This window comes from Anser anser (genome assembly GCF_964211835.1).
Source record: "Anser anser genome assembly, chromosome: 3".
Taxonomy (NCBI): Eukaryota; Metazoa; Chordata; class Aves; order Anseriformes; family Anatidae; genus Anser; species Anser anser.
Window position 1 is genome coordinate 118,012,868 of NC_139722.1, and position 10,517 is coordinate 118,023,384.

A 10,517-nucleotide genomic window follows, 5' to 3' on the forward strand; every position below is an offset into this window, starting at 1 on the left:
CTCTAGGTTTTCCTCATGTCCTAATGTGAAAATAACAAAAAGTTACAAATACATCACTAATTTTTGTCCATGAGTTAATTCCAACAGGGTAGACTATAACTTCTGTCTAAATAATGTCCAACAAGTATCTGAAACAGTGTCTGCACTTAGTGTTTTTTCAATAACAGCTCTCTACTGTGTGGCATTTGGTCATTAATAGCAGAGGTTCACACACAACATCACGTCACCATCGTCATGCCTTGAAGGCACAACACTGACATAGAAACCTTTTAAAACTGTGCTTCATAGCTGGTGTTGCAAAAAACACTTGTATTCAATGCCAATTCTAAATTATCAGAGGGTCTGATAGAGTTGTTCAAATTATCTCTAGGACCTTTCTCTTTGCAAGAACACTACCAGCAACGGCAATTGTTTGTGCTCAGTAAGCAACTTTTCTAAGACAAGAAGCACAAAACAAGCAAAAAAACCCACCCAACCAACCTAAAAAAAAACCACCACAAACAAACAAGAAACTGTGTCCCTCTGTGGATCACACTTAAGCAAGTCCAGGCAGGAGTTTAATTTATGACCCATGAACATGCTGTCGTGCTATCTGCAATAACAGTACCTGATTTCCTACAGCAGATCCCATGGCAGCAAATAACAGTCACTTAATCCATTTGCAACAGATACGAAAGAGATTGTGCAAGGTGTTTGACAGAGCAGACAACAAACTTGGATTCTTCAGAAGGTAAATCGGGAAGTGATTTGATCTGAGCTGCCTTAGCTCTTTAACTTCTGCGATAAGACTATCTGAATTCCTGCACATGACCTGAAGACTTTCAGAACATGCATACAGTAGGTTCAAAAGTACACGTCTTCTAAGTGCTCTAGCACTACCTGCCTCAATTCCTAAACAGAGAGCCACATTTGGACTTGTGTTTTATTTGTCTAATCACGGTGACACTGTTTGAGCATTTCCTCCATTTCCATATCACCATTTACTCACAACACACTCCTGGCACGGGCCTCCGTTTGCGAGTCCCAAATAGCTTGCACGTAACATTCATAGGATGCATAACCTGAGCTTCTGCAGGCACACAGGCTTCTGTTACTACCAACATTCAAGTTGTGCAACCCAGGATATTTTAGCTGTCTCCAGATCTGCATCCTTCCTTTCTCCATCACTGGTGGTACAAAAAGCAGCTCTCATGAGCTACATGCATTTTTGTCTCAGTCTAGTACTGCAGTGAAAGAACACCGCCCATCTCTAGTCATGCTACACCTGTGGCAAGTAGACCTATGCCCAGGATAAGAAGGAAGAGCTTTTTCCCATGTCACAGTTATGAGCTTCCTTAATCTTTTAGAAGAATCTCGTGTATCTTCTATCAATTTTATGATGGTTCTAAACTTTAAAAAGGAAACACTTGAAATCAAAGGTAAGAGGCCTTCTGGTCTGATCTTCTACCACGTCAAGTGTGTCTTTCTTATGGGAAGATGCCACAATGAAGGCAGAGGTGCACTGAGATCACATAAACCACCTCAGACAGCATTTGTGTCTTTGCACTGTCACGAGCACATGCAGATGGGTCACATTTCATCCTCTTGTGCAGCAGTTCCATCAGAGGATAAAATGCTGTTTCTATGTTAGGTAAAACCCTATAATAACAACTAACCATCTTCAGGAAGGAGTTTCATTGCAACACACTTTGTGGTTGGGGTGCCTTGAGGATAGATTTAACCTTGTCTTGGGATTTACGTAGACCATAATTATCAATGGCATGGCCACAATGTATCATTAAAGCTTTGAAAAATTAGTGTTTTTCCTTGTATGCTGGTGACTTGTCTTAAGTGGAATAAGACTTATTTTGGAGTGAGGCTGTCCATGCAGGACTTGCAGCTGCACAAGTTACACAGTTATAGTTCCACTCATAAACATCCCATAGAGATAAGTCCTTTGTGAAGTTTTTCCCTTAAAGAATCCACTCTTCAATCACCATTGCTTGCATCTCTTGACACAACAAAACCTCAACTAGAAACAGCACGTTCATGTAAGCGCAAGCTGTTTGCGTGTGAAGTGTATATGGAATGATACACCAGAGCAGTGCATACACACCCAGCTGCTGTTTTGGCTCACTCCTGGATGCAGAGCAGTGAGAAGCACCAGGCACACAATGCCGTACACCTTCTGTAGGCTGTATCAGGGCCTGGAGGAGTGACTCACTCTTAACACTAAGTACCTTCTGCTAGTGGCAAAGTGACTCAGATAGTGAAGCAGGGAGAGATGCTCATAGTTGAGGCGTTCTGTATCTGTTCTAACATACATCTTGACTGATACTTAGAACTACAAAGAACACGCACACACAGAGAGCACAGACAGACATTATGCTGATCTGCTGGTATGCCAAATGGCTGGGCATGTTCTCATGATAACGTAAAAAAAATTGCAAGAGCGTGCAGGCTGAGAGCTTCAACCTCTGTTCTCTTCTTTTCCCTTGTTGGTAAGCAAAGACGGATCCAGGAAATGCACTAGAAGAGATGGGCCACATTTTTATAAGTATTTTCAGTTATGCTGAAGTGTTGTATGTATCTTGATATAGACTACTTGCAAATACGAACATGCACAAAACAGAAGAAGCAGACAAACCTTCATAGGCTTTCATGCATAATTTCATATTTAGAAGGCACATTTAATGCTTTGTGTTTATATACACAATTCACTGACACAGCTGAAGCCCTGTTCTAAAAAAAAAAAACACAAACAAAAATTGGACTTCAGTGTTTTTTGATGCACTGCCTTTTAAAGTTTTTTCCTTGCCTGTAGCATCCATCTTAATCCTCTAACAGCTGCTTAAATGGTCAAAAAAAAAAAAAAAAAGGAGAGTCTGATTTGTGTGATCTTCAGTAAAGCTCATTGGAAAGTGTTTTATTTTTCCTGGGCAAAACTTCAAGGAAAATACAAAATAGTTTTCATCTCAATTTTTCAAAGGAAAAAATCCAATGTTTTGGCTGAAACTCAAATACCAAAATATTTCAACCAAAACCCAAAATATTTCCATTAGGAAATACTGCTGCATGGTGCCCTGGGAGACGGAATTCCAAGTCTCATACTCTCATTTCCCTTTTTGCCCCATGATACAGCTGATTTCCCTTTTTCCAGACAAGAGCTGCTGCATCACCAAAGTTGTATTTCCTAATTCCTGGGGGGACACACACTAGAGAAATGAATGGGAATCTGAAGCTGCAGAATACCAACAAATTCCCACACCACCGCTTCAGCTTATCCAGATGGAAACATTTTGAATTTCAAGAACTAGGTTTCAAGAAAAAAGGTTTCCCTGGAAAGCAAGCATTTTTTCAAGGTAAGCTTAATTGAAAACCTGTGATTTCTGTCAACAGGCAGTTTCAAGACAGCTATTTTGTTTCAGTCAGTTGAAAAGATCCTGCTGCTGAACATTATTCCAGATTCCCATACAGCTTGAGTGCAGTTAGATATACCAATAAGACTTCCAGCGTATTCCAAAGTATTCTAGAAGATCTGGGCACTCAATTTCCATGAGTTTTGAACTAAACATCCTGATCCTACAGATGGCACTTAGTATCTCAATCCACACACTTATCCCCACTGCTGCTATTTTCTTCAGGCTTTGACAGCAACTGATTCAGAGTCAGGCCAAAGGAGGCCATACGATCTGATCTGGTCACAGGCATCCCCAGGGCATCAAGAGCAATGCCTTTGAGTATTAGGGACAGGAGTATTTTTCAGTTTAAAGAGGCACTAGTCTAGCTTTACATTGTGGCATACAACATTGCTACCAGAACCTGGAGCTTCCCCTGGTCCTTAAGGGAGCTTTCAGATGTAGAGGAAGATGAATCCCTTTGCACTTCTGATGGGACTCTTGCCTCCTCACTTAGCTGCATGGCAAGCTAGAAGAGGCTTGTTCCCCAGAGGAGGGAGGGAAACAAAGCATTTATGGAGCAGCAGAAAAACTAGCCAGTATGACCTTGGGCATCCAAAAGCCCCAAGGACTAGCAAGGTGGGGAAGCATGACTACACTGAACAGCGAATATCAGTGCTAGAAATTTTGCCTGAGGACTTGTAAGTGAAGCCCAGCCCAGATTCCCTTCCTAGGGACAGAGGTGAGAGGGCTAGGAGACGCCTTACTGAACTCATGGTTGGGTTGAATTTGAGCATCTACCCCTGAAGCCCTGACTACAACAGAGACTTTGTCAGTGGGCTCAGCTAATTCCTTTAAGGTCCCGTACCATGGGGTCTTGTCTGTTTTGCCCTTCTAATGAAAACACCGTATTACGGATCTGTGCCATACCAAGTGATGCAAAAGAAAATTTCTTCCCAAATCTGGTAATCAAATCAGTTTGACCAGCCAGTCATCTGCAAAAAGAGGATTTTATGTACCACGTCCAAGCACTGGCCTACCTCCAGTGTCATGCCTCCAGCTGGGAAAAATCTGGTGTCTCAGAGGAAAGCAAACAATAAATCCTTCTCAAGTCCTGCAGGCTGAAGCCCTGAAACATGAGATTTGGTTATAGTTTCACATTTTGACGGGGTTAGGACGCGCTGAGACCAGTATAGATCTTTCTATTCTCCCTAAGAAGGGAACAAATACTAACATACCAAATAATTTCTCTTTGTTCTCTTTGATTAAAGCACTGGTATGCTTTAGACAGGCACGTAGGGTTTGTTTCCATTGCTTGCATGGAGACACTTAGGGCTGTTCTGAATGCTGGAGAGTTTATCATCTGCCTGTTCCTCCAGAAGGGCACAAGTGCCTATGCTCTTATGAGCCCTTGCTGACTCTGCAAGCCTCATCTCAGTCTCTCCAAGACCGTAAGCGTTAAGTGCCTTTGGAGATGTCTCGTCTGCAGGAAACCGAATCAAGTCCCTAACTCTCACGCTGAGAACCTTAAGTGCTGATGAAAAAGTAATTCCCCCCCCCTCCCCCTTAATTTGTTCCAGGGCTTGCTTACATCACTGTTACGAAATTTCACCTTCACTCCAGGCTGAAGCAGTGGGGCTTTGACCAGCCATTAGATCTCATTCCGCATGTCAGCAAACTGGAACCATCCCAGTGTCTTCTCGCGTACAAGTGTCTACATGATGCTCAAAGCACCTTAATTTCAGCTGTGATAGCTACATAAATTGAGGTCTAAAAGCCCCATACTTAAGTTTAGACTTGTTTTTGAGACTCACTGAAAATTACACTGAATCGCTTCCCAGGAAGAAGGACTGGGCTCTCTTGCGAGCCTTGATGTTGTGTAGAGAAGCAAAAGCACCGCTGGTGTGTGTTCTCATACACATTCAAAGGTCTCACTCATACCACAGGACTGCACTGAGACTGGAGGCTGAATGGCTCATCTAGCTTGTATCTCCACCATAGCGGACACTGTAACTGTGAGGACTGACACAGAAAACACTTTTAATTTAAAGAAGTAGAGAAATATTTTAGAACTATTTCAGCAGATCACAATCTCCCCACCTCCAACAGGTGTTTTCCATCAACCCTAAGCTATTCTTTGGAAATTGAAGTATTTCTTTCCAGACTGATTGGGAGTTGACTGGGGGACACAAAAGGGGTAAAGACAAGGAAAGGAACAAAGTTAAAAAAAAATTCAACACTTCACACAGCCAGAATACGTAGTAGACAGTGACAGTATCAACGACAGTTCCAATCACCATATACCTTTTAATGTCCATTTCTGTCTGTTGCCCTTATTTAGTCTGCTTTGGATATATCTTCCTCTAAAACAGCAATAGACATTTTTGTTTGTTTGTTCATTTATTCACTATCAAAGCAGTTCCGTATGCACCAGTTTGGATACTGTGGTAAACGCTCAGGACGAGCATGTATATATCCAAGTGATATTAATACACAACAAGAAATTAAATTCACATGATAATATAACTTGTGATGTGGTTCCGCAATTTATTGGTAGCTTTAGCCTGGGATATCTTATGAATCTGCAGTTTATCAGGCACCAGGGACCGCCTTGCCCGACCACGCTCCCTTGACTATCTCCCATGAGTCCCATTTCTTGAAGTACTGTCTAGTCCAATACACTATTAGGAATAGGATAGTATCCTATTACCTACTCCAGCTATGCTCCTGGAGAGCCAGTTGGGATAGCCTTGAGCCAGGAAAACAAGCTTTTTGTATGGATTCCCCTTATACAGAGTAGGTTTCTGGAGCTCTACAGAGCTCGGGGCCAAGCCTCTCTTCCTACCAGGGAATAAATCCTCACCCAACTCGGACAGGGTGGGGGCTCTTGAGGGCCCCAGTTCAAGGAGATATGCAAGCGTTTGTGTAACAATAAACACATGTGTATATCAACAGGACCATACACATGTTGAAACACTATGTGCATACTCAAATACCTTGCTGAATCAGGGCCACAGTAAATGCATTCTTTTCATAGAAACACTTTTCCATGGACCTGATCCAAAGCCCACTGAGGTCAACAAGAGTCTTTCACTTCAATAGGCTTTGGATCAGACCCCATGAGCATTTCCAACTAAAACCAGCACTGGAATTTGTGCATGCCCATGCATTGAAACAATTTAAGTCTAGTTCACTATAAACCCTAAACTCAAATACTCCTCAACTCTGGGAAAGCCAGGAACACAAGCTGGATCTTTACTTTGCCCAGGTCCCTCTTTCAAAGACCAATTCAAAAAAAAAAAGTTTAGACTCCAACAAGCATGAGCCTTAGGAACATTAATACCTGAATCAAGGTCTAAATTTAAAAACAGCTGGAATACCTCTCTGAGGAGAAGAGCTTCATCTGATCTTTCATATAATACTGTAGGTTAAGAAGCGTAAAAATAGTAATTACAAAAGAACAGCTAAAAGACATCTGCTGAGGTATACATTTTACGGTACTCCTATAAAGATAAGAGCTCTATTTCCTAATAGCTATATAAATCTATAAAGACTTATCTATGATTTCACTGATAGATCACCACTGGAAAAAGAGAGAGAGGGAAGAGAAAAATCATAAAAGCATTCCACCTGTATTGCTGGCAGATGGCTTATAAATGTCGCACAGACTTAGACCTACTACTGGCTCATACAAGAGGTATTAAATAAACTGCTGAACATCTGCTGGTAAATACACAGCAAACAAGAATGCAACTTAGAGCCAAACATCTGGTGAGTGTGGGCCACATCTCTGCTCATAAACTAAGCAATGTTTTCTGCTAATCATTAACAGAGTTATTGATTTTAGAAGTGTATCACACAGCTATAATTTTGTCAGAGAGTAGACCACATAAGTTGTTCTTTTTCTGGTTGTTTCATTTTGTCTTATTCCAAAAGTCCGTAAATTGACGAGCGGGACAAAAATTATAATTGACATCATCTGTGGGAAATATTTCATAAAACAACAGGCCCAGATGTAGGATTAAAGCCATGTGGTAGTAAAATACCACACTGAAAAAAGTCCAGGTTCCATGATTTCTTACGAAAACAGATGTGCTATTACTCCACTCTACTTGTTTTTCAATGCTTTTTACTCCAAATAATTCTCTCTTTTTTCCTTTCCTTTTTTTTTTTTTTTCACAATTGCACTAGGGAGAGATCATAAATTGATTGCAGATGGCAACTTGTACTTCAAAATCCTAACTGTCACAATCTTTGAAATAAAAATAAATGAAACATTTTGTGAAATTATATTGAGCTGTGTTAAAAGTAATGAAGATTATACAAACATATGTCTGTTTGTCATTTATACAGCACCTTCAGGCATGACAACCAAATCTATTAGACAATACTTCCCTCCCTGGAAAGCAGTTATTTTGTAAGTCCAGGATATACTGAAATAAGTACAGAGGGTAACCTATAGTCTGAGCACTCCTTTATCCAAGCCTCAAGATGGCCTGAACCTCCTGTAACACAGAACCAGGCATGCATGTACTTGATTCCCTCACATACAAAGAGGCAACATGGAAACAAGACAGAACAGTTCTGTGCATCCTGCTTTGCACATCATTTCGTATCAGTACATTCTTGACAAACATATTGTAGAAGAGATCCATGAAAGACAGAGGCTTGTATGGTTTGAATCCTAATTTGTCATAGTGCTGTGCAGAATGGCAAACAACTGTATTTCTTACTAAATGACTTACTAACATATGGAGCCTATTATGATGTCACTAATTACAATTCATTAAGTTCTGAATTTATGCAGTTTCACAATGGACTTGCAGATATTCTCTATTCCCAGTTATCAGAGGTTTTGTAAGACTTAACAAAATAAAGGACAAAACAGGCTCCCATCCTGTGTTGCTTTAATTCCTTTAGACAAAGGCTGCTTCCAGTAGAGCTGGTGGTGGTTGTTGTTGATGGAGAAGGTTTTGACCAGGTGTCTGTTACAGGGGTTCCTGAAGACAGGAAGAGGGAGAAAAGCCACAGATACTCAGTTGGGAAAAGGAGGTGTTCAGCTCCCGTTATACTTCATGGGAGTCTGTGAAGCAAATAGTATGGATCAGTTAAAGTCTACCCCCCCTTCTGTCTAATATAAAGGAAGAATAAACCAACAATAGTGGGTGATTGAAGGAGTAAGAGTGGAAGATTTTGGAGACCACAGAAGTCATTAGAAACCTAGAGCAGGAGCAGTGTCAGTGCCCACAATAAGATGAGGGAGCAGACTGAGAAATAGCACTGTTTCTTCTACTAAGTCTCTATATCCAAGGAAGTTAACAGGGTTCCCTTCGCTATTCTCTCTCCCAGGCAAACCCTGGAGAGATTAGCAATATTTGCCATCTGGCTCTGAAAACTTCATATCCTTGCTGTGAAATCGTTGCTAATGATGCAGCTTTGAGAGCATCCCTTCTTCAGTAGCAGCAAAACTTGGGCAACTATTCACACATCAGTCAAGAATCGCTTCTGCCAGAAATGCCACAAGTAACAAGACACAGCTCAAGCCATTATATACGGTGTACGTTAGCTACAATACACAGGACAGTTTTCAGAAACTTAAGTGGTGTTTGAGGGAGAAGGGGTGGGATTGAACTGTTGCTCAGTTGGCTGGAAAAAAGTCTTTCGAGCAATAAGGGGAAGACTTGGAGGAAGTTCAAATCAGGGTCATTTGCCTTTTGTAACAGATGAGTCTGAAATCCCACGAAGACTGGTACTCCAGAGCACAGAAATTCACAGCTCTAGTAAAGCCCCTGCAGAGGGATGGCAGTTTAATACCACATCTTCCTCTCTAAAGTGATCTAGTTCAAAATCTCATTTGAGAAACTCCTTTGCTTTACTCCACCCAACATTTTGGCCTGTGGGTTTAAGCCTTTTATGCTGGATGCTGAGAGTTAAGGCAAAACAGCAAAACTACAACGTCATGGAGAAAGACAGCAAGGGTTTTGTAGGCCAGGCAAATGTAAGGACTGCTGTGATAGCTACATAGACATACTTACACGTATTTCCATGCTTTCTGTGACTCTATCCATACTCTTCCTCATCTCCCAATTTATTGGGAAATGACATTGTGGATTGCAAGGAGTGTAGCTGCAGTCTTCAAATAAGAAAAGAAGGATTGCTTTGATTGCCCCTGAAAGCTTTGCTCTAACCCACTGTCACGTTGGTGGGCTTTTTCTGTATGTCATCTCTCCTCCCACTTTTCTCCAAGGAGAGTTTGCATAACTCAACTGACTGTAAAAATTACTTTGACCAGAATATTCACCGATTGTATTTAGTTTTAGGGTCAGCATGGAATACTGAGAACTGCTACTTTTCCTGTAAATAGCTTGCGATTCAAAACAGACAGCTCATTCTCTCTTAATTTACAATTGTTTCAAACTGAGGCTGGCATCCGCCATCAATATTCAGAAGACACTTCCTCATTCAAAATCTGTTTTCCAAGAGGGAAAAAAGCACTGAAGAAAGCACACATTTAATGCAATGAACTGCCTAGATTAAACACAATAGAGGGAGTATTTTTCTGAGTAGATTTTTAAAACGAACTCCCCTTTAAGGCTGAAACCTGTAACAATTACCTTTTTGGCAGTTTCATAGTCTACAGAAACAGTCAAATAGAATTTCTCTTCCCTAGTTTTGAAAAAGCCTTACTCTCCAATTACACAATAATTAAGTCCCAAAAAATCTGAACCAGGGGCACAACACTGTGAAAATCAGGAGATGAAAGAGAGTGGGATTTTTGTTTGTTTGTTTTGTAATTCCAGAAGTAGTAATTTGTTTCCTTTCTCATTTCCTGCTATGCTTTGGACATTACACTCTCAAGTTTTTGTTGTTCAAACTGTGGTAATATTTTAGTACCACCTGAGAGCCTGCACTTGTCTGGTGATTTTGTCTAGTCCACTGTGTCCAGTACAGCAGCCTAACAAAGTAAATCAGAAAGTAGATCAGAAACTATAAAACCAGACAAGAAATTTAGGAGATGTGGATAAGAGTAGACAGAAAATGATCCATATGAATATATGGCAGAGCAGAGGAAAAGCCTAAAATAAGGTATTTGTCAGCTGACTCCTGGCCCAATTTTTCTACAAGACAACTCCAAGAACT